The sequence below is a fragment of the Pinus tabuliformis genome, chromosome J, assembly GCF_031772625.1.
Source record: "Pinus tabuliformis cultivar Carrire ecotype Pingquan chromosome J, CPIR1, whole genome shotgun sequence".
NCBI classification, from domain to species: Eukaryota; Viridiplantae; Streptophyta; class Pinopsida; order Pinales; family Pinaceae; genus Pinus; species Pinus tabuliformis.
In genome coordinates this window covers 1,422,867,450-1,422,892,028 of record NC_142295.1, presented here as the reverse complement: position 1 = coordinate 1,422,892,028, position 24,579 = coordinate 1,422,867,450, and positions in this window count along the sequence as shown.

Genomic DNA, 24,579 nt, shown 5'->3' with positions numbered 1-24,579 from the left:
TGCCCTTGTGGTACACTAAGAACCTGCAGTTCCAGTGCCTTATCCTCTTATGATGAACAAAAATTCATTTGACAAACATCTTCTTTAAGTTCCTTGGGCCTTCACCTCGGGCTTAAGCTTGATGATCACTGTAGGAGAAAGAAGTCTATATCTACCACTACTAAAAAAAAATGCTCAGTCAACCTTGAGCTTATTTGCATTTATCTTACCTACCTACCCTATCAGCTGCAAGCTCCACTTGTAGCTCAAGCAACATGATATTTCCAATAAAGCCAATCAATTGTCTTTTCTGATATGGGAGGCTCTTGACTGCATTCAACCTCAAAATAACCATGGTAGTGAGATGACCAAATCAACCTGTAATATACTTGATCTTCATAATGCAAATAAAAATGAAAGACCGGAGTGCAAAGCTTGTCCATATATTCACTTATAGGGTCAAAGAATACATGGTTATGTTGATGATCATCATAACATTCTACATCTCTAGACAACTGATTCTCAACCACACAAGGTTCTTTTGATATGCTATTGAACTGCTTTTCTGAATGCTGCCTACAAACAATGTAATTTTCCTCTTTCTTATGATCATTTATTGCTGTAAGCTGCTGAGAAGTTTGACATAAAAAACCAACCTTTTCCTCTGCCTGAGGGTCGTAAAAGCTATCTTCCACTTCTTCTTGTTGTGTATAATCATTTTTATCTTCATTATGATTCGAAGACTGAGAATATTGCTGCATCTCTTCATTCATATCAAAGAATGAAACATGGTTTTCACAAGTAAACCCCTGCTGCTCTTCATGCTGCGTTTCATGGGATGTTATACTTTCTTCTTGGTGCTGGAATGCATTATTATGAAGAGCCTCTAAAATTTCTTCATCCATAAATTCATCATCATCATAACAATCCTCCAAATATTGAATAAAACTCATAGAATGTTTACAACAATCTTTGACCAGCAATAAGGAGGGATGACACTCTTTATACATGTCATAGAACACATCATGGAAATCAGCAAGAGAATATAATGAACCATTTTCCAAACTTTTATACCAAGACCATGCTTTTCCTTCTAAAGTGGTCATAAACATCCTCATGAGACAATCTTCAGCAAACTGAACCTTAAGACTGCGTACATGCATATGAAACCTAACCAAATGAAGAGCAGCATCATCTTTCTTTTCATCTTTGAATATTGGAAGATCCTCTAACCAATCAACCTTTGGCATAGGATTTGTAAAACCAGGGATATGAGACCGATTCATAGGAGCATACCTGGCATTCATTCTTGCAGTGGAATTCATCTTGAAACTTCATCAAGCTACTGATCTTCTAGCAGTGGAGTCACCTTCCAATTTCTTATTCGATGTGTGGAGTCGCCAAGGTAGTTTTGCAGCCTCAAAAAGATGTCTGAGCTCCTGCTACCTTCAGAAGTTCAGCTTCTTGATTTCGGGAATGAATAGACTTCAGGCTCCCGGCAGACGCACCAAAATTTTATCTCAAAATCAGGCCCTGGAAGGCTGCAGACCAGGAAGACTTCAAGTAACTCTTTCAAACCAAATTTTGGCTGAGGCTTAGCCTCCTCAACCTGAGAGGGCTCTCTCAAAGGTTAATGATTTTGATAAAGATTAGATGGCTAACTCTATGAAACAAGTATGAAAAATATGAATGGTGGAAACACATTAAACAAAACTATCCATTGGGCCTATGGAGTCAACAACACCTCAATATAACAATGAACTCAACCTTACATGTAAGTCAGGGCATTCAGCGTTTAAATATTCAGAACATAAACTCATATGGGACACACAGCTTATGCATGTATACAGGAAGTCAGAGCACATTCAGTGAATTCTGAGTGATTATACATCCATACCACTGTAAGAATTAAGAAAAAGGACAACATCACATATTCTGAACATGAAAAACCCCTCATGAATCCTGAGAAGCAAAGTCAAGCATCTATTATTGAAAATGAGTCATACATATGCCAAATACAAGCTTTTCCATAAAGATTTCCAACCCTTTATACATCAGATGTTATTCTATATATAGAGCTCTTTACATAACTAAGATTCCTCCTCCAGCATGAGGGGAATTCAAATTCTACCTGACCTGACACCTAATGACACTCAAAACTAACTATTAAATGCAAATGACACCTAACTAGCAGTCCTAGAGACCTAATGCAACTAGGAGTGTAACTCCTTATCATGATTCAAAAACCTTATCTAAGCATTTAAAGCATTATTTGACAACTTGCAACCTCAAGAAGTCGAATTTGATGAAGCCTCCCACGTGGTCATCTGACTGCTGAAGACAAACCCTAGAAATTAGGGAACATGTTTCCTTGTTTTTAGGTTTAGGATCCCTGAAAATGGCACGTGGGACAGAGCCTTTATCTCTTCATCCATGCCATATTTTTTGAAACTGAAGGAGGTTTTTGTAGCCCATGTTATCTAGAACAAAAACCTCTCCTGGGTTTTTAAAACATTTCTCCAGCTGTCCAGAAACTGTCCTTGAAAAACACGTGGCAAACAGGAAAAATCCGTTTTCTGAAAGTAGGGTCTCAATGAAAGCTTAATATCTCCCAACTGAAAATACTTATGAATAAAGTGAGATAGGTTATTGTATCTGGACATTCTATGAAGAGAAACCTCCCTCAGAATTCCAAAATACGTCTTCTTGTAACCAAAAACTGATCTTGAAAAAGACTGCTAAAACCAGTAGACAAAGCTTGACTTTCAGCAATTTCGTAGCGCAAGTTTAACCATAAATTCCTTCCTCCTCAGAACGAATGTGAAGAAACTGAAAGTGGTTTTTGTAGTGCAGCATGTTAGGAATAAAAACCTCTTTCAGTTTTCAAAATTTAGTTTTCAGCTGCTCAGAACCCCTTCTGGAAGTTTACTAGTAAACGCAGAAAACAGAGTTTTTTATGCTGAAACAGGCTGCTACAGGGGTTTCGCAGCGCGCTGCGAAACTGCTGTGTAATTTCAAAAACACAGCTTAGGATCAAAATCTAACTTTCTTGTGTCTTTCCTTTTACTGCAATGACTTTTCCATTTGACATGAAATTGTTCAACATTGAATATTTAGACACCATTCTTCAAGGTAAGTATCAAAAGGTAATTTGTCCAAAATTAGGACTTAGCCTTACTTCTATCATCTTTATGCAGCTGTGATGATGTTTCCTTAGCCATAGGGCTAAATTCCTTGCTTAATTGAGGAGCTGCCTCGCTTGAACTTGATGAAGATTTCTGATCTCTGCTCACCATGGGCTTGTTTGCTCAAACTAAGAATTGTATCAAATGTATATTGCATGAACACGACCAAGATCAACATGAATATGTCTAGGATCAATTAACCTTTACCTTACCCTTTTTCTTTGAGAATTTTTTCAGTGATAACACCAAGACAGCTAGTCAATCAGAAAACTCTAAATTTAGAATATAATTTTTAATTGGTGTTCCAAGCTCCCCCTCTCCTTATAAAAAAAGGGGAAGAAACTCATTTTAAAGGTTCCCAAATCCTATTCCCAGAGGTCCGAAATCTGTTTTTGTAGGTGTTTTGAGTTTTGTGTATAGAAAGAGGTTCCAACTCTTAGTTCAATGGCTAGTTCATGAGGTGATAATGCTTATATAAATGTCAAATATGTTGGAACTATGATATGGACTCCACTTTCAAAGAATGATGAAGCAAATTTGGTGATTCCAAGCGGAGTAATGTGTAGTATACGTTCCCCTCTATTTGTCATTTCATGTATGTTTATCTTCCTCTGAAATTGTGTAAATAATTTGTTGGTTTCACTCTCAAATTATGGATTTACTGATGTTATAGGGTAGAAAAGGCACCTATGAAATTACAGATTTACTAGTGTTATATTCAAGCCAACAATACCTGTAAGATCACAGACATGCTAGTGTTATTTTTTGTTAGAGTGTACCCATGAAAATATATAGCTTGAAACCTTAAATGTGCTCCATAATTTCTGCATTTTCATCCCCTTAACCTTCCATAGTTCGCTTGGGATTTGTAGCCTAGGATTATGTGTCATCCAACCCTCTGCATTGAATTCCTTTCCTTCTTTTCTTTCTCTCCATTTTCACTACAACGATAGAAATTAAGCTGCATTTTACTATGTGTTGGCCACCATATCAAGAGATTTATCCTTAGGATGAGTGATATCTGCGTGCATATACATATGTGTATGTTCAACTCTACCGTGGTGAAGGGTGATTGAACCAAATTCTTAATCAATCTGTTTCCAATTATATTCAATATGGAGTGCAACACAAAGCTTAGATAATCCTCAAAGTATTCCCCTAAGATGTCCTAGGCACCAACCCTTCCCTCAACCTAGGGGTTGTCTCTAAGAGCTACAACATATTTTGGCACCATTATTAGGGAATGAATCATAACATTTTTCCCTAGGTACGACATTTTTACATTCCCTTTGTTAGGTGAGCAAGGGAAGTGTAGGTTGAAGATCTCTCACCTTGGAAACTCCTTTGTCTGAATCTTATTTTGAGCATCTTAGCTTTCCGGAGACCTCATACTCACTCTAATACAAGCTAGTAGAAAACTCCTCCCATATTCAACCCTGAGAAAATCATATCCCAAAGGATTTGGAAAGAGCAGACCCCTATTACTCCATATTCCACTAGATCTTTTCTTTAAATATCATCATCTAGCTCTCAAAAAGATGTGATAAACTACCTTGAGTTTGCGTCCAAAGCCTTGGAATATTCTAAAGAACATTGTGTATTGTTTGGCTCATTTTCTGCTAGAGTATAAAAACAAATGTGCTTATGTCATTTCACCCTATTTCTCATTTCATCCCTCCCTTGAAGCTAAAAAAGTTAAATATATCCTTATAAATAGTCCCATGAGGTGTGTGAATAGCTTCCCAACCCAGATCCAGTCAATTGTGACTCAGATACTCCCTCAAAAGGACTTGTAATTTATATTATGCCACCTCCCCTACTCAATATGGTTGTCCCCAGATTTCTCTTGAAAAAATAAGCCCCACTAGACTTGCCACATCCCTTGAATGGTATGCCATAAGACTATCTCAATCTCTTTCTAAGATTCACAAGGGAAGATGACACTTCAGCATAGAGGCATGTAGAAAAATTCTGTGCATTTGCAGAAAAAATCAATGTAGAACACCTAGATGTTGTGTTAAGACCTTTTGTCCAGTATCTTGATGGGGAAGCCAAGAAATGGTTTAAAGCCTTACAAAATTCTTCAATCACTACCTAGGAGGAGATGGAAAATTCTTTCATGCAAAAATGGGTAGAGAAAAGGGACCATGGGTATATCCTCATTGAATTCAATGCTATGAAGCAAAACATAATGAAGATGTGTCAGAATTCATAAAACATTTTAACAAATTGTACAATAGTCTCGTAGCTAATATGAACCCTTATGTTTTCAATCTTCAAAAGGAGTTGTAGAAGGTAAAAATATTTGTTCCCTTAACTGAATTATTTAAACATCCAAATTATAAATCCCATCTATCTCGATTTATGTGTCCATCCACCATAACTCCTCTGCAAGACAGCTTGAACCTCCAAGAAGAAAGACCCATGGTTGTATTTGGACCTCGTGTTGAGGAACAAGACCCTTCTGCTCCCCCTTTTTATATCCCTTTGGTAATTCATGAACTTCTCTTATATAAATGCATGCTTGACTCGGGATCTTCTCACAATTTGATACCATTGTCTATTATGGAGAAATTAGGGATGCAAATAACAAGACCATATAAATATTTGTATTCTTTTGACTCCAAGAGAGTAAAATGTCTAGGGTTGATGAAAGACCTGCTAGTCAATTTGGCTCAGATCCCTGTGAAGAGTGTTGTAATGGATATTGTAGTGACTTATATCCCTGTGAGGCTTGGTATGCTCTTGTCCAGATCATGGGGATCAAAATTGGAGGATCTATTAAAATGGATTTAACATATGCTACCATTCCTTTTTTTGGTGGAGAAGAGTGTTGGTTATATAGAGAAGTGAGATTTGTAAAGACAATTACAAGAACTGATTCTTCAAATAATTCCCCCATGTATGGTAAGGAGAAATATTTCTCTTGTTTTCTATTAAAGGAAGATTATCAAATCATGGATGAGACATAGGGGTAATGTTTTGTCCGACTAGACCAACAATCGCTGGAGTGTGACAAAGTATGGAAGCTATAATTTGATGGTGCTTATTCAAAGGAAGGAAATGGGGCAGGTGTGTTATTGGTATCCCTAGAAGGCAGCTTGATCCCTCTCTCTTTTAAGCTGGAGTTTGAAGCCACAAATAAGGTTTCTTGAATATGAAGATTTGATGTTAGGTATGTGAGCTGCCAGAAATCTCAACATTGGGTAATTGGTCATGTTTGGGGATTCAGAGATGGAGGTGAAACAGATCTGAAGTCAATGCCAAACCAAACATCCAATACTGAAGGCCTACCAAAATAAGCTATGGTACCTAATCGAGAACTTTTTCTTATCTTTTAACATCCATTTTTTCCCAAAGATGGAAATCGAATGGCTGATTCCTTAGCAGTAGCTTCCAGTAATTTCAAGCCTCCTCAAAAGCCCTTGCTCAGATATGAAATTGAAGTTAGATATAGACCTTCAATACCAAAAAATGTTAAGTATTGGTAGGTGTTTGAAGATGAGGAACAGATCAAATGTTTCATGGAGTTCATTTGAGAATTCTCAAGCTTAGAGATTGATCAGGAGGAAGAGAAAGTGATAGATGAGCAGCAGGCCAAGTGGGAAGAAACCATTGTAAGGCACAAGATTCTACAATTGAAAGGTAATATTATCCCCATAGGTTTGGTTCCCTTGGAAATATTTTTCAACTCAGTTGATATGATTTCAAACCAAGTGAGCAATAATTTAAAGAACGGGTGGAAGGCTACAATATTATTTCAGATCAGGATCCCCGGACAATTAACTTGGCCAAAGGAGTTCATAAGGAATACAAATAAAGGTACCTGGACCTTTTTAATAAATATATGGATGTGTTTTCTTGGTCTTATGATGATTTAAAAAAATTTGATATTAATGTCATCCAACATAAAATTCCTTTGAAGAGGGGAGCAAAACCATACAAATATAAGCTTAGGCAGATTAACCCTCTATTACTTCCATCAATTGAGAAAGAGGCGAGGAATTTTCTCGAAGCTAAAAGTATTGTACTTCCTGAAGTATTTAGATTGGGTGGAAAATCTAGTTCTTTTCAAGAAGAAGAATGGGGAAATAATGTTGTGTATCGACTTCAGGAATTTGAACATGGCCTCACAAAAGGATAACTACCCTCTGCCTAAAATGGACTACAGTATGCAAAAGGTGGTGGGCTCTGCTCATATGTCTATGATGGATTGTTTTTTTGGATAAAATCAAGTAGCTTTGCATCTTGAGGATCAAAAGAAAACTACATTCACCACGTCTTAGGGAATGTTTATGTATGCAAGAGTGCCCTTCAACCTCATTAATGTAAGAGACACTTTTTCAGAGAGAAATGGTTATAGTGTTTGTGGGAGAACAAGTTAAGTTTGTGGTAATTTACCTAGACAATATCACTATTTTTTCAAAAACAAATGAGGAGCATATCAAATATCTACGACTCACTTTTGACAAATGTAGAAAATATGGCATGTATTTCAATCCTAAGAAATCTCAGTTTGCTCTAAGTGATGGAAATTTACTAGGACACATCGTGGAAAAATAGCGGGTGAAGATAGATCCCAAGAGGGTGGAAACCATCAACAACATCCCACTACTGAGAAATAAGAAAGAAATCCATACTTTCTTGGGCAAAATCAAGTTTTTGAGAAGGTCCATACCCATATATGTTGGGATAATTAAAGAAATTGCAGGGATGTTGAATAAGGATATGGAGGTAAAATGGAATGAAAAATCTCAAGAGACATTTTCCAAAATCAAAAGGGACTTTGAAGAAGCTCCTGTATTAGTCAACCTTGACTACCTAAAAACATTTTTCATTTTCTCTTTTGCTTCTCCTCATACATTGGTTGTTGTCTTATTACAGAAAGACAATAAAGGACATGAGAAACCAATAGCATTTTTCAGCCAAGTGTTATAGGATGTTGAGTTAAATTGTAACATTTTGGAGAAGTGAGTTGATGCCTTAGTAAATGCCCTAAAGACGTTCATAATATATTTCCTACAATCAAGCATAACAACTTATGTTCCTAGAGAAGTTGTGAAAGACATTCTGGTACAAGGGGATAGTGAGGGAAAAATAGGTATATGGATTGCTAAATCCAAGAATATGACCTACATATCAAGGGCCAAGGATTAGCTAAAATCTTGTCTGAATCAAACTATTAATCCTTGGGTATAAATTTTCTTATAGGAGAAGGAGAAATCCAAAGAGAAGAGGAGCAGAATAAAGTCAAGACCGCAAAAAATAAAATCAAAATGAAGTACCTCGTGTCTCACTGGTATAAACATATAATCCACTGTTCACTTTTTCTAAGTTGTCCAGGCAGTTTTGATAAAGTTAAACACAGGGCTTTGAGGCTACAAGTGAAAAAATTTGTCATTTCATATGGCCAACTATATTGGAAAGACCCAGTGGGGATTTTGCTTTTGTGTCTTCTTGAAGAAGAAATCCATAAAGTGATGGATGAGTTCCATAATTGTGTGTGGGGACATTATAGTTGGAGACCTATAGCCCATAAAATTCTCAAAGCATGTTTCTATTAGCCTGATGTAGCGGCTATAAACACCCTCCAAAATTTTTCCTTAGCTTCGTTTTGGAGCCTCCCTAGCAACCATACTAAGCACCATGTCTTGCACTGTACAAGTACATATGCTTCAGTTGAGTTTCAGTGGCTTATCAGCTTGTGGTTGTGTTGGCTTATGGGGGCCTGACCTGGGTTCAACATTAGTTAGCCAAACAAATCCCTACACTACTATCCCTTTCGGCATCAACCCGTGGAGTGCGGACTGAAGTCTCACTCGAAGTAGTATGGAGGCATGCTAGAACCAAGTTTCTGCACCCTTGAGATGGTTGTGATGTCAGTTTATTCCAACTATACCTGCCTTCGGCAGGTTGCTTTTCATTCTATTCCACCCTTCAACACCCTCGCGATTTGTTACAATCAGCTTTCGCGCAGCCCTGACTAGGGGTTGAAGTCCTTTCCCACTGCTAGGGTAGTGTACTGCGCTATTTCCTAAATTGGACTAAGTATCTTACTTATCTTATTGACAGATCTTAATTATCTTTGCGTAAACAGATATTCTTACTTGCATTCACTTAATCAATATAGTTATACACATCCACACATCATATAAGCATTAGAAGTGAAATTCATACCCAATATAATAGATGCATAAACGAGAAATAAAGACGCAAAATGATAGAAACTTTTCTTTATTAATACTTCCAGATGATTACAGACTCGACTCGCCCTGTGCACTCAGCTGCAAACTTTTAGGCCTCTCCGCACTCATCTACAGAGCCTCTACCTATGTTAGGACCCAAAATTTAGACTTACACTTCAGAGCTATCTCGCATACATCTTCATCATTCGAGCTATGTATTATGATATAAAACTACATAGAGCTTAGCTCTATTTATACAATCCCATGGTCCACAGACCATGAGTAGATCTTCTATAGTTGACATTACATTATCAAAATAAGGGCAAACAACCCTATGACTCTTTAATATCTATGCACTCTGTGCCCACCAAAATCAGGAGTCTTTACATTGGAATTACAAAATTAGTCCAAAATCTGGGCTCGAAGCCTCAAAACTGTCCTTGGGGGATCCCGCGCCAAACAGGCCCCCAACACAAACATTGTGACTCGCCCTCGAGTCACTCTATAGGTGCAGAAATCTTAGCGCAAAGACTTCTCAGCTCTGTTTGGATCACTGCAAGTTCGTCAGCGCACTGAGCGGCTGCCTGCTGGACTTTCTCCACGCGTTGTTCAGTGACCGTTGTTATTGAACTGCTCCCTTGAATCCTCTCCTAAGTTTCTTGCAGTTGCACAAGCTTTACTTCAATGGAGGTTGTAATTGTATAAGCCTCATCAATCCATGGTTGTAGGCATGCTTTCAAAACTGCCTCTTTATGCCGAGCGACATCCACCTGTTGCTTGAACGCCTTTACCTACTGCATCCTTGCAAGCCTCTCTGTAAGGGAAACCATCTGTGTGGTCCCTTTTACCTCATCATATTTATGTTGTAGCTTGCGCCTGTCTCTAGGCGCTCTATGTTCAAGTCTTGCTGCAGGGTGATTAGGACCTCGAACAATTGTTCGAACAACTACATGCAGTCTGTCACTGCACTGCCAACTACCGCCATTACTGTTATGACTATGGTGGTATTCTGTTCTCTCACCTCTGGCAGAGTTGAAGGCTAAGTATTCAACTATAATTCTGTTATCTGAAGTTTCAGCTTCAGCTGAACCCTAGCCATTTCTGCTCTTGCGTCGCGCATCCCTGTGGCTAACTTATGGACGTGCACCTCCACCGGTTCCTCTGCTTGAATGGACAACTTCAGGACCATTTGGGAGGCTTCCTCCACAACCTACATTATCTGTTTGTCCTACTCCACATCCTCATTGTGATGTAGTCTCAACTACTCAATGTTGATGTGATGCTCACTCATTACCTATATAGCGTGACTCTCCTTGGCCAGAATTTCTGTGGTGACTCCATCCTGCAAGAGATAGAGCATCTCCCGAGGGAGCACAACCATGTTTAATCTAACCTCTTTCAAACTGTTTACCGTAGGCCTGTCGACCTCATTCTCTGTAATGAGTGTTCCATCTAGTCACTATTGTGTTGGTCACCTAGGTGCGAAACATTTCCTCGGCAGCTAAAGTGTCGATTGCGAGTCTGGTGGACACTATGCTAGCCTGTGGAGTACACAACTGCAACTCCTGTATTTCTACCTGGAGAGCCCCCAATACCAATTGGTTTTGTTCCTCAAACTGCTAGAGGGCCTCCGCAGTGACATCCCACACCATTTCGCCGATATCATGCAAGTCCCCTTCAGTCAGGGTGATAGGGTCAAAAGATGTCTTCGAGGCCTTTGTTTTCTTTCATGGCCCTACCTGCTCTCATGGTCACGAAGGCTTGAACTGGGTGGACGTTGTCTGCAGGTCCGCACCACCTTGTTCTGTGTCTACCTCTAGTTCGGGTGAAGGTGACTTCTGTCCTTCACGCTCCTCGTATGTTGTTTTCTATTGCTCCGCCAACGTCGCAGTGTCATGCGCCACCTAGGCCTTAGCCGGTGCTTCTTCTTTTCGGCACTTTTCCATCAGTTGTGCCATCCAAAGTTTTATCTCTTCCTTCTTGTGCTGCATGGTGGACTTCTTTGCTTCCACCATGGAGACAGTTGGAGCGTGCCACTCTGGTGGCCAAGACTCAAGGACTGTGAATATCACATTGTTAGTTGCCAAGTACGGTAATTCGCACCACATCTTCGTAGGGTCCTTCCATGCCCTGATGAATACATGGTGGAAATCGGCTTTGAACTCTGCAAATCCCTACAAACTATTGTAGACCGTGGGAAATAACCGTGGCTTGTGATTGATCCCCATCCGGATGTTAATCTCCATTAGCACCCAAAATATCTTACTTTCTCTAATCCGCTATGCGTCCTTGGTCACCCATAGCAAAGCATACTTCGTTGCCACTGGAAGGTCCTGTGCAATCGACGGGAACTGGCTATCTTTGGGAAACTCCCATGCCACTAGTATTATTGACAATAGGAGCCGTGCGTAATGAAACATTTTTCCCTGCTCCCGTGCCTTGCGGAAGTTTGCAAAGAACTCACCGCATATATAGTTTGCCTAGTTGAACTGGACCCCTTATGCGCATTGCACCACTAGTGCAACCACTAGCACAGGCACCTCATCTGTGCAACATTTCCACGTCACCTTTCCTACCAATATCTGTGTCACAACCTTGACTGCAAGATTGTTGATGCTGGAGATGGTGTACCCTTGCTTCTTTTTCTCCAACTTAAACTTCTTTTCATGGCCTCCGCGAGGGCCAACTCTCTACCTTTTCCCTCTAAAATGTTTGTTGGATCCTCCCCTTGTTGTAGGGAAAAGTATCCGATTCGGATGACCCTATCCCACTCTAAGGGTGATAGTACCTCAGCAACAACTGTAAAGAAAACTACTTAAGGTTTACTTCTTTATGAAAGCAAGAGAGAATGAAGAAATGCACTAACCGTTGCCTTGCACTTAATGTCGAATCCAAACTCTTCTCTTTGCTTGCTTGCTCCCAGCTCCTTGCTCTTTTGCTGGCCCAGCTACAATGAGATCCTGCAAAATAACAAAGAAGGAAACTACAAGAAGCATGCAATCATAACTGATTCAAGGATTAGCATAAATCAAATATACAATTATCGCAACACATCATTGAAACAAGTGCATATAGAAGAACCTCAATAGCTTTTATTAATGGAAGAAGTAAAGTTCTGAGAGTGTTACAACCATTGAAGGCCCCAATCCAGCAACACCTCCCAGCAGAAAGAATTTCTCCTCTTCACCTCCTTCAAGCAATCACCCAATAGTTCTATAGTGAAACCAACAGCATATAATTACTTTTCACAAAATTCCAGCCCCCTGAGCTCATAGGAGAGAGCTCAATATATAGATGAATTGAGAAAGGATGAGTCAGCTTGCAACTGATGTGTAGCTACCTTGTGTCCTCTCTCTCTTCAGTTGATCTTCAGTTCTTGAGTCCACTTGGAAAACCTTGCTTCCACTTGGAGAAACAGAGCCTCTGACTCATCACAAGGCGAAATCCCTGATCCAAGTGTCATTTTTGGAAGATTCCAGAGCAATGACTCAGTGTGCCACTTGTCCCATCTCGCTCAGCGCAGGTGGCCTTTGTTCTACCTGCTTTGCAACGCAGGTACACCATGGAGGAGTTGAGTTTCAGCGCAGAAGCCTAGTGGAGCACCTGCTTTGATTTCAGGATTGCTTGTTTTTGAGTGTTTTCAGGTGGAGAATTGATCTGAGAGCTGTTGGTTTGCTGACCTTGTTCCTCTAGGGGTAGGAACATCATGTTTAGGGACTTTGGATCCCTTGGATTATTGACAATTCATGCCTGTTGTTGTAAGGCACAAAATTGTCTATAACAGATGCCCCCTAAAGTATGAGGTCGTTTATCGGGTGAAATGCTTTACTAGGAGGATCCGAAGTTCATTCAATCTGCTGAGAAGTGTCCTGTAATAAGATACAATACAATACATTATTTTTCATACTTTTTCATGATCTAGCTGAGGCGGGCATTCCCATGCTCAGCTTTATAAATACATTTTGGTACATAGCATAGACGATCATCTGATGATAGACTGATAATTCTCTGCTGAAATTATCATCCTTTGAGAAGGATGATCATCTGCTGTAATGATGTACATATCAAATGTCTTTATATCCTGAATATATATCGCAGCCCGGATGGATGAAACTAGATCCGGGGTCTTCAATCTCTTCCGATCTTCACTCGATGTACAAGTCGATCCATGTGAGAATTTCTTGAAGTCGAACATGGAAAGACATCGCTTGATTACCGGTCAATGATGTAAACCGTTAACAAGCGCGAGAGGAATCACCGATAAGGATGATGACCCTCAAGGTACGGCAGTACAATTCACATGGTGGGAATAAAGGACTTGGCGTCGACCACCATGCAAAATCTTCTGGTCGAAGGTCATTGATGTATACCTGTCGCCGGAAGTGAGAAACTTGCCATTGAGGCATGCAAGCTTCAAAGTACTGAAGGGGTTGTTCCTAGATCAACTCCTTGGATAATGAGCTGATGTCGACAAGGAGCGATCCGTCAAAGGAGGGCCTTAATGAATCCCACATCAGTGACACGGAACGGAGCTAGTGATTGTGATGAGGTGAAAAACAAACTGTGATGTATGATTCAGGGTGGCGGTCATGAAATGGATGAAGGACAATGTATGGCAGTGGATGGGACACGGTTGACTCTTTGCAGAACAACATCTCTTGAACATATAACGACACTGATGTGATGGATCGGTAGCATTACCCCCAATGTGGATGGTGTGGCGAGGACCATGGTGATGAGACCGGTGAATGAAACAACCCAACCCGATGTGATACGGAGGACAAAGTGTCATGTTCAAGAGCGACTTGCTACCATTAAAGCTGTGAGGTTCTCCCAATTTTTCCCCAGTCATTGCTGACCAGTACCTCTTTATTTTTATCAAGCTTGAGGAGGATAACATATGCTTGTTCTATAACCTGCCCTTCGGGCAAGCCCATCGCTATGTTTTAACGAGCCTAGCGATAGGGAAACTCGTTCTCGTCTAAAGACAAGTTTGTCGCTATTTAATGAATTTAACGAGTCTAACGACAAGGATAACTCGGTCCTTTTCATTTTTAGAGAGTCTGAAAAGGTACATAAAGTCAACTCCAGAATTCCTTTTTCGTCATCTAATCCCTTAAGTCCGAAAAAGTATAAAACAATATAGAAGGGATGAATTTTCGATTGCTTTAACGAGCCGAACAAAACAAGCGCTCGATCTTTTTGTGCAATAATCCCTCAGGTCCAAAAAGATTAAAATCTAGAGGAGGGATAGCTCTTCCGGTCGTTTAACGAGCTGGAAGGCCAAAACTCGGCAAACTTTTCATATTTTACGAGTCAGGAGAAAAGAGCTCAAAGAAGACTCGTCTTTTGAGGAACGAGTGATAAACAGGGATAGCAGCAGATTCCAGGTACAGGTTGGAATTTTCCAATCACGGCAGTGTCACAAGGATGGCTAAGTGAAATCACTCTTCGCAGCTGTTCCTCAAAATGGGTAAACAAACATATGGAGATGAATGATTGGCCAAATGAATGGATGGAGGTGAGACTGCAAGAACATGACCAAGGGCTTTATTATGGCTGTCAAAGGTTACATTTACCAAGGTTATTTACCGGTTCATTTTTTCTGGGTGAGCTTGAACTCTAGGGGAAGATTGCTCACAACTTATGTTTATTTTTTAACGAGCATGAACTATGTGCTAAAACTGCTCAGATCTTGCGTTTATTTTTTAACGAGCATGAACTGTGTGCTAAAACTGCTCAAATATACCAGTCATAATACAAGAAACGCCTCAGGTGAGATAGCTATTTTTTAAGGAGCTTTATCTCACGAAGCTATGCTCCTATTTGGCAAGTTTTGACTTTTGCCCCACATCCTTTCTTTATGCAAGCTGGAAACGGCTAATCCTACGAGTTTAACGGGTTAGACCTACAGGTTTAAAGGGAGGACCTAAAAATTTAAAAAATAAATAGTCGTCCCGTGCTTGCACTCCAAAAGGTTTGCATGCCCCCAGGTATAAAGTATAATTTCGAGGTGCTGCCTCTTTCTTATTATCCGAAAAATGGTTTTGTTCGCTGCCGCAAACTAAACTCTTTTTCCTGGCAATGTCTATCATTAGGTTGCTAAGGATGGTGACTACTTGTTGCAGCAATTTCATCTCTTTCTTTGGAGGCTGCCCCTACTTATCCTTCAAAACATATGTTTTAATGGGTGAGGCTTGCCTTCAAAGATGGTGGCTACTTGCCGCCACAAATGGATCTCCTCCCTCAGGAGAGCCTACTTTTTAGACAAAGGGAGCGAGAAGCTGATTATCTCACTCACATAACTTTGACAAAAGAATCTTATTCTAGAACAACCCTCTCTTCCTTCCTTCGGACGGGGTACGGACTAGTCATATTCTTCTACGGAAATCAACTTTATAACCAAGGTTTCCTCTGCCCAAGGCAGGCCAGGGTGCATGCCCCCTGGGTCCCAGTTACATCTTTCCGAATCACTCGCATTCATCGGGAAGTAGAACCGAGGGTGGAGGCATTCCTTGAGTGAATAAACCGTTAAGGGATGGTATTTGACTATTTGCGATGCGTGATCCTGGAAATGAAAGTTGGTCTACGAGCTTGACCATTCTTCCTTCGTGCGGAAAACACATAACTCTGAAGAGTGAGGACACTATTGCCTCCATGCAATATATATAGTCTCGTCCAAGGAGTAAGTTATAAACCAAGGGTCCCTAGACGACCATGACGTTCATATGAACTGTCTTCCCCTTCAACGTAATGGGAACATTGGGGAGAATCCCTAACGGGCGACTGGTTCCTTTATCAAAACCTGATAGATTTCTCATCTCAGGTAAAAGCGCCGGGGAACCCAGTGCTTTCCAAGCAATAGAGGAAAGGATACTCACAGAAGCCCCTTCATCAATGATAGTTCCAGCCATCACCATTCTGTAGATTTGGACCATGATTCTGAATGGTATACTGGCTGGTAACCGGGGTCTGCCTAGTTGATTCCAATCAAAGGATACAACTAGGTTGCTTGGTGGTGGGACCGAATACACGGTCGGATACGACCCTGACGATGTTCCTTCCTGCGATAAAGGAATGGGCGCGTTGCCCTTATGCTCTTCAGAGTCTGTGTTGATGAAAAGAATCTGGATGGTGTCATCCTTATTCTCTTCAGTGAGGGTGTCATTCGAAGATGAATCTTCAACGACGGTGTCATTTGAGGATGAAACCTCTGAAGGAAGAACCGGGTCAACTGCCATTTCGACCTTTAGACTTTCGTCTGGTCTGGATTCAGTAGGTTCATTCTCAATGACGGACACTTCAGCTGACCACTTGAGCGGGCCAGCTGGATTTTCAACTATCGAGGGATTAGGCACGAGTTTTTGGTATCCAGGAGGAAGTCGTAACGGTGATACCAGACGATCTTCCAAAACTCTCTTCGCCTCATCTAAGAATGGACATCGGTGGATGGCGTGATCGCCTTCACACAACATACAGGGTGATCTTGGTCTCCCTTTTCGTCCTTCACTCTCGCTAGTTGATGGACTGCAATCAACATGACTACCAGAGGTTGATGCTACCGGATTGTGCAACCTGGGGGACCAGTCCCTTAGTATCCGGGGAATACAAGGACAATCACGATGGAAGTGGGTCCCTTTGCAAATGACACATGGCGATTTAGGCCCGGTCAGTGCAGTGTGTGGATTTTTGTCAGATGTCTTTTGCTTGCCCCCAGTCGCCTTCGCCATAGGCCCCTTCTGCTTCTTTTCTCTCTTCTTCTTTTCCTTCTTCTCCATGGGAGGCTGACTTTTGCCGGCTCTACCTTGCGAAGATGAAGGATCAGAGGAAGAATTGTAAGAAGTGGAAGGCTGGTGGGTAGCTCTAGACTGGTCTGACTGTTGATTCGACTGCTCAGGATTAGTGGCGATTTGAACTACATTAGTTGAAAAGAGCCATACAGGTAGGCCAATTGTCAATCCTGGAAGTGACAATGTGGCCATATGAGGCGCACCAACATCTCCCCAAGAGGAGAAGGGATTGGGACTTCCACCAAGGTGACTTCCTTGGTTGGTTGGCTCCATACTTTTCAACTGAAAGATCAACGTGGGAATAACAGGTGATTATGTTCCGATTAAAATAAATTTTATTAACGACGCTTTAGACACAACTTTGCTTTTTCATGTTTTAAGAGTCGAGAAAAAGCTAAAGATGACTCTAGTCTCCTTCGATGTTTTAACGAGCCCGAAGTGACAAATGCTCGGATGGACTTTTTCAGTTATAGAGTTTGAAAAAGGCCAAAAGAAACTACTCTGGAGTTCTAGGCAGAGGGTGTGCCAAACTTTTCGCGAAACCACAGAATACGTTTTACGGTACGGGTGGTCGATCTTCGTGAATGATGTGTTCACTGCATCGCGATCAGTAGGGCGGCCGACACGGCTTCCTATGGATAAAGGCTTTGTTCCTATAGGGGTCTCCCAATATATACGCGACGGTACGTGGGAGCACAAGTCCGTATTAGTGCCACCGACTCTCAGGAGGAATCACCCACCTTCGTAGAGATCGATAGTCACTACGTTTAACGACGCCGGAACGCGTCTCTACCTAGACCTCTATGTGTTTGTGTTATGTTTCAAAGCGTTGTTAAGTAAATTGGATTTATTTTAATGTGGATCTTGCTTAGCAGTTTGCCTTTAAGGATCACCACGAGATGTATGTAACAAATTCCTGAATGCAGTCTAAGATGAGAAGCAAACTTTTCAATCTTTCAACTTTGAAAATCTTAACTACTGAGGGAGAAGAAAGGAAAATCTTTTCACACAGATCATAGAGCACACACTAATGCAAAATTTCCTAAATCGTCATGCAAGCAGTCAAATGCAAAATGCACAATGCATGTATTTTCTTTTCCCTTTCTTAATGTTGATGTATTACAAAAAGAAAGTTGTTATATAACTTTGATTTCGATTTAAAGCGAAAACAAACAAGTTTGTCCAAAATCAAAAGACACCTTAAGATTTACTTGTTTAATCACTGGAAATACATGAAATCAAACCATAATGACGAAAGTAAAAAGACTAATCAGCTATGGACATCAAACAAGCTAACTCTTTAGACCAGCAAAATGCCTAACACAGGTTCAGATCTAAGAGGCCAAAGCAAGACTAGTTCACTTTCGTTATGGGAAATTGTAAATGATGTAAGAAATACAAAAGAACAAGTACAATTTCGTTATATAACAGAGGCGGAATGATGGCAAGTAAGGTTGGTTTCAGAACAGGTACAAGACTGGTAACTGGCTGCAAAATCTATAGTGAAAACAGGCAAGAAAAAGGGAGGAAACCCCAAATGCACAAGGCAAAATTGGGCCAACGCAGGTGCTGCACAGCCAGTCTGGCTCTCAGGGCAGGTAGCCCCTTCGGGACCTGCGTTGCAAAGCAGGTAGCCTGTGTACTACCTGCTTTGGAAAACGAAAGTTGCGTTTTCTCAGTTTCTGGGTCACAATTTTCTCAAAAATTCACAGTTTTTGCTCAAATCAGAAGCTATCAGTCAAGCACACACTAAGGGATGACAAGGAAGATGAAAAGCTATCACTAAGAGCTTACAAGGATCCTTGTAGATCAGATCTTCAAATCATGAACATGCTCAGAAATGAGCTAGAGTAGCTGCCCTCTACTTCGCTTTTGATATAGTCAAAAGCTTTTCGATTTGGTACTCTTTTGTTCAGGAAATGAATAGCAAAATACTACAAACAATCAAACAGATACGATCCCCAGCGGATTCGCCAGTTTGTTGTAGGGAAAAGTATCCGATTCGGATGACCCTATCCCACTCTAAGGGTGATAGTACCTCAGCAACAACTGTAAAGAAAACTACTTAAGGTTTACTTCTTTATGAAAGCAAGAGAGAATGAAGAAATGCACTAACCGTTGCCTTGCGCTTAATGTCGAATCCAAACTCTTCTCTTTGCTTGCTTGCTCCCAGCTCCTTGCTCTTTTGCTGGCCCAGCTACAATGAGATCCTGCAAAATAACAAAGAATGAAACTACAAGAAGCATGCAATCATAACTGATTCAAGGATTAGCATAAATCAAATATACAATTATCGCAACACATCATTGAAACAAGTGCATATAGAAGAACCTCAATAGTTTTTATTAATGGAAGAAGTAAAGTTCTGAGAGTGTTACAACCATTGAAGGCCCCAATCCAGCAACACCTCCCAGCAGAAAGAATTTCTCCTCTTCACCTCCTTCAAGCAATCACCCAATAGTTCTATAGTGAAACCAACAGCATATCATTACTTTTCACAAAATTCCAGCCCCCTGAGCTCATAGGAGAGAGCTCAATATATAGATGAATTGAGAAAGGATGAGTCAACTTGCAACTGATGTGTAGCTACCTTGTGTCCTCTCTCTCTTCAGTTGATCTTCAGTTCTTGAGTCCACTTGGAAAACCTTGCTTCCACTTGGAGAAACAGAGCCTCTGACTCATCACAAGGCGAAATCCCTGATCCAAGTGTCATTTTTGGAAGATTCCAGAGCAATGACTCAGTGTGCCACTTGTCCCATCTCGCTCAGCACAGGTGGCCTTTGTTCTACCTGCTTTGCAACGCAGGTACACCATGGAGGAGTTGAGTTTCAGCGCAGAAGCCTAGTGGAGCACCTGCTTTGATTTCAGGATTGCTTGTTTTTGAGTGTTTTCAGGTGGAGAACTAATCTGAGAGCTGTTGGTTTGCTGACCTTGTCCCTCTAGGGGTAGGAACATCATGTTTAGGGACTTTGGATCCCTTGGATTATTGACAATTCATGCCTGTTGCTGTAAGGCACAAAATTGTCTATAACACCCCTGAGCAAGGGAGTCATCTAATACGGTGAATCAGATGGTATGTGATGGGGATGGCCTCCTCCAGCAATAAGCACCCATCATTCACCAAGCATATTAGCTGCCTGATGACAAAAATGGCCACTGGGGCACGGTGGTAATGCAACACCCAGTGCAGGTTTAGAAACCCTATTTTATCGACACCTCTGAGCCATTTCCATGGCTCCAATTCAATCATTCTAGCTGGCGCGTCTATCTTCTGCTGCATTAGCTTCGTAGTAGCTAAATTCAAGAACTTCTCATGGTATGTGAGGTCCCAATCCTCAAATTTTAACACGAGAACCCGTCCCAAGTGCAGTCCCTCAAACACAATATTGTTTGGGAGCAGTGGAATTTGTAGAGAGCTCTTTCTCTCATCTATATCCTTTGGAACCTGGGCTTTACCCTTTCATAGAGGAACATATTCAAGTAATCAGGTAATAAGGTCCGCACCCTGGGTTTCATTGTCCATCTCTACATCCTCCCCCTCCACCGGGATTTCTTCAAACTCTTCCTCCTCATCGGCCTCCAGATTAATGTCCTTCCCCTTTTCCTCCAATGTGAGCTTGGTCCTTAGTGGATTTCTGGGTGAGACACACACCGGTATCATGGCCTACTTATCCTTCTTAGGTCTTGGTGTTCACAGTGATTTAGGGACCTCAGCGATTATTTCGGCGCTCTCGGGAGCTTCTACTTCCGCAATTTCCTGCACTGCTTCCTCAATTGTCGCTATGCCTGTGTCCATGGCTTCTTTGGGTGCTAACATGGTGTTATTCGACAGTTCTTTCAATGTCTCTCGTAATTGCTCAAACAAAGAATTCACTTTCAGAGTCTCGAATAAGTCTCGGTTCATGAATACTTGAATGCGCAACAACTTAGTTCTCAAATTTCCAAGTGGTTTTTGTTGGACATCCTTGTAATTTATAGCACCTTTTGAATTTGAATTCGACTGTTCCACCCTCATTCAGTCCATTAATGCTAGATTAGGGGCAGATTTTCAAGAATCTAGCCCATAAAGTTCGCCTTAAATCCATGTCCCCCGCTCCATTTGGCCTGAAACCAAGCATCAAATCATGAATAGTGACTGTAACGGTTACTTTCCAGCTGATCTACATGCGAATGCAGCTGTCTTCATGCTATCTTAAACCCTGTGACACTTCGCTACTGTGCGCAGTTCCTAGGCAGAGTAGTTTATATTCCAGTGCCTCCTTTCAGCTACCTAGAGCACTAAGACTGTGCCACTTTCATATAGTCACATCGCTGGATCATCGGTGTATGGCTTCAAGCAACTGCCATTCACCTTTCCTAGGAAGGGTTCTCCATTCAGCTTAACCAACTCGACCACACCACCGTCGGTAATCTCCTTAATAACATATGGCCCCAGCTAATGCATTCTAAGTTTCCCTGGAAATTTATCAAACTTACTATGTATAATAGCACCAAGTCATTCACCTTAAATGTGTGCAGCTTAATATGCCGATCATGCCATGCCTTTTCACGATGTTTTTGGACCTCTTAGTGGAATCCAGCCAAAAATCGTTCTTCTTCCATCTCATCCAACTGCACGAGCCTCTCTTCAAGAGCTCCGTGATTCGTCATAAATGTGAGCACTGCTATGCGCAAACTAGGCCCAATGTATTCCATAGGCATTATGGCCTCCACTCCATAGACAAGCCTAAAAGGTGTCTGTCCCATCAGTTCTTGCATGTTTTCCGATAAGCCCATAACACTACAGGTACGCATACATCCCAATCACTTCGTTGCACATTGCATACCTCATTCAGTGCGGTTTCCAGTGCTTTATTGAATGCTTCTATTGTCCCATTAGCCTGTGGGTGATAAGGTGTGCTCTTTTGATGGTACACCTAATATTCCTCCGTTATCATGTTGATCATCTCATTCGGGAAGTGTGTATCACGATCGTTCATCAAAACCTTCAGACATCCAAATCACATCAGTACATGTTCAAATAGGAACTTCGTGATAGTCGTGCCTGTGCAATCCTTCATAGGTTGTGCTTCTGCCCAACGAGTCAAGTACTTTGTCGCAATGATAATATACCTCACGCCTGTCTTTCCTTGAGGTTTGATGGGTCCTACAAAATCTATTGCCCATTTTTCGAAAGGTTGCAATGCTCTTTGTGGATTCAAAGGCATCTCATCCCTTGACGTTGGCCTCCCTGTTCCCTGACATATGTCACATGCCTTTCAATATTCTTTTGAATCCTGATGAAGGGTTGGCCACCACAACCCTACGTGTAGAATCTTCTACATGGCTATTCTTCCTACATAATTTCTTCCCAACATTAAGAGACATCTCCAAATTTTCCCCCCCAACACATGCTTATTGACCAGGTATTTTAGCGTGGAGTACATGTGCCTTTACGCAGGTTGGGTCTCTTCTCCATAGGCCTGGGTCCACTTGGCTAGATGCACACGTGGGTCATCCTATCCATCATAATTGTCCATCAGTCGCATCTTAGGCTTCCCAAATTGTACTCTCATCATTCTCCTACATTCACACCAATCGAAAAAACTTCCTTTGTGCGTACCCCACCATCTTGCAGGTGTAGCTCGCAGTACCTAGTCCAAGGCCTGGAAGCATTGTTTTTCTAGCACCTCCCTTTCAAATTCATCCAACAAGGTATCTACCTCATTTATACCATCATAAGTAGGAAGGTCTCTTACTTTTTTCGACACACAACGCAGTGACCTGGTCATCATATTACAATTCAGCGTAGTTACCTCATGTAACCGATTCTACCATCGTTCTATTTCTTCATTAGAATCTGAAGTGCAGGAACTCTCACACTCCCATGTAATCCATCCATCCGCGGTGGGATTCACCCAATCTTGGTCTCATGCTGTTATCTTATAGATACAGTCTAGATCATCATCACTCTCATAGTCGTGGATCGGTTCTATATAGCGGGATCCTTCTGCAGGGTCCAGGGGTATTATTACGTGCAGTAATTTCTTTTCAAAGATCATCTTGCACTTTGTCACATTGATTACCCTGTTCATATCAGTAGCCCATTCAATTCCTGGGAGCACGGGGTAGGGATTGTTGTCATCAACAATCTCTATGACTTCATCTACCAATGTGCCCTCTCCCTTAATATCCACAGTTATTCCCTACAATCGCCCCAAGGGTATTATTTTCTGTTGATTCACCATTCTCAGCTAAATTTGAGACCATTTCAGTGTAGGTCTCCCCATTTTCTCCCATGTTTATTTTGGCAGAACATTCACATCTGATCCCAAATCCAGAATGACTTGATCCATTTCGTATTTTTTGATCTGCGCAGTTAGTGTCATTTCTCGTCCCATTCTTGTCTTATGTTTTCCTATTTTTCTAAATACATGTGGTTCACCTGGCGCGGTTCCAGTACACCTATTGCTAAGTTCATGTAACCCTTTCACGGCCTTACTGTTGTGTAGTAACTTCATACAGTTTTCCAGGAAAGTTGTGAGCATGGACATGTCCATCTCTGGCTCCGGTTTATCTTTGCTTCCTAAAGTGGAGGCCTCAGTGAAGCTCTTCTTAGCTTCCATGAAGGTTTCTCAAGCGCGCTCCAAATCAAACTCAACTTCTTTCACCGGGGCTTTTTGAACCCAAGTACTGTCTTCTGGTTGTTTCCCTTTGTCATCTACCATCGGGATTCCACTTCAGAGCACAATGTTTACATTCGGATCTTCCTTGCGTAGCTCAGACCTCATCATCTACAGGTTCTGAGTCGAGGGAGGAGGTAGCACTCCTTTGTCGAGTATCCTACCTATCAACGTAGGACAATCTTCCATCTCATGATTAAACAATGTGTAATACTTGCATGATGGGTGCGTTGGATTAGTGCAATTATAGGCATAGTGTCCTAGTCCTCCGCAATTGTAGCAAATCAACTATCCATGAACTCTACCAGGTCCTCCTCCACCTTGGCCTCATCCGCGCCCATAAAATCTTGTCTGCACCATCCCTACATTCTGATCAAGGGGCCACATTTTGGCCCGAACCCTGTAGGTGGGAATTCTATCCATCATCAATTCATAGTTCCTACAAGTATGCTTGTCATGTCCCACTGACCTACAAAAGTTGTAGAACAGATGTTGCGAAGTTTGCGTATACTTCTGTAACAAGTGGCAGTTATCCATGGCATGTTTTCTGGTTATTTGATAGCTCGTGCACCACAAAGCAAGAGCCGCACTAGGTCCTACTTGAGCTTTTGGCCTTCAAGGCATCGGTTGTCCTCATGCGAGGCAATTTGTAAAGACTGGACAGTGGTCTTTGTCATGACCCTGGCTCTTTCATTTTACGCACCACACTTCTTCGCACACTTCTGGTTGGACCGTTTTATCCTACTTCAAACTTTTCATATGAAGGCACAGATTCTTC